This window comes from Charadrius vociferus, unplaced genomic scaffold (assembly GCF_000708025.1).
Source record: "Charadrius vociferus isolate BGI_N301 unplaced genomic scaffold, ASM70802v2 scaffold1355, whole genome shotgun sequence".
Taxonomy (NCBI): domain Eukaryota; kingdom Metazoa; phylum Chordata; class Aves; order Charadriiformes; family Charadriidae; genus Charadrius; species Charadrius vociferus.
Window position 1 is genome coordinate 45455 of NW_009648478.1, and position 1353 is coordinate 46807.

The 1353-nt window shown below is 55.4% G+C and overlaps 1 pseudogene across 1 annotated transcript in view; it reads right to left on the reverse strand.

Annotated features, from left to right (window-relative positions):
• The window catches only part of LOC104287026, a 12879-nt pseudogene extending 11900 nt beyond the window's left edge, over positions 1-979 (reverse strand). Inside the window, exon 1 of the transcript XR_717899.1 lies at positions 825-979. The product of XR_717899.1 is annotated as a talin-1-like (transcript). The remainder of the gene's footprint in view (positions 1-824) is intronic.
• Between the last annotated feature and the right edge of the window lie 374 nt (positions 980-1353).

Here is a 1353-nt window from a genome sequence, read left to right on the forward strand (position 1 = left end):
GACAGGCTTTTCCCATCTGCTGCCAGCAGGCCTGGTGTTCTGTAAATCAGGCTGTGATCAAAGAACCCAAACCCCTGTCAGTGGCACCAAGTTCGGAGCCAGTCATTGACCTGCTGGCTTTTCCTGTTAACCTCCTCATCGTTCCCTGCAACAGGAGGGATAGAAGAAAACAAGACTTGGGCTCCTGATCACTTAACTAGTCGTCCCAAGGCCCTGAAATCCTTCTTCATTGCCCTCAGCATTCTTCTTACTACATCATCACTGCCTACCCGAAAAACTAAAATGGGATAATAATCCGATTGCCGCACCAGGGATGGAAGCCTCCTCTTAACATCACCAACCCGGGCCCCAGGGAGGCAGCAAACCTCCCTATATAGCAGGTCTGGTCTACATATTGGGCCTTCCGTCCCCCTCAGAATTGAGTCCCCTATTACAATGACCCGTCCTTTCTTTTTTACTGAGGCAGTTTTGATTCGGGGGGTGGTCTGACTAGGCCTCAGCGAGTCCTCCAACCTGGGAGGATTATCATCCTCACCGTTGTTCAGCTCCCCCCGCAGAACAGCGTATCTGTTGTGCAGCGGGACTTGAGAAGATGTGGTAGTTGTTGAGCAGATGTGCCTGCGACGCCTGCTGCCTTGGGCAGGAACATCTCGCCATTGCCCCCTGTCCTCCAAGCTACCCTGTTCAGCCGATCGGGGAGAGGAGTGGGAGCTCTCCACAGCAGGGGCTCTGTCTGCCTGCTGGGTTTCTGTCATGGGAGACAGGGTGCGACTCCAGGCATCTATCTCCCTCTCGCATTCCCTGATAACCCTCAACCTACTTACCTCCTCCCTGAGTTCCATCACTAAGCGTAGATCTCACCTCCAGCTTGTGCACAAGCTTCTTGATGGTGTTCTGGGCTGCAGCATTGGTCGCCATGTGGAACCCCTCTGCTGCCTCACGCAGCTGCTCCTCACTTCCCCGGGTGGGCTGCGGCTCTCTGAAGAAAGCAGGAAACTCATCACACCTTGCAGGGGCCACTGCGTCCCTTGTTCTCCTGACAGCAGCAGCTGTGCTCCAGCCTGATGCCAGGGAACACCTCCTAGGCAGCCTGACTGCTTATAGTGCAAGGGATATGCCCGACACCTCTTCCAGGGAGTTCAGCAGCAGGAGAGCTAACAGCTCCTTTGCTACCACCTGCAGCTTCAGAAGGAGCCCCGCTCCATTGCACAGGTCCTTGGCTCGGTGTAGGATCTTACTCTAGGAACTTGTCCTGGTTCCGGCAGGGATGGGGTTAATCTCCCCAGGAGCCGGCAGGGGGCATGTATTCCATACCACGTGACCCATGCCCGGGCTATAAGAGGAGCTAGCCGG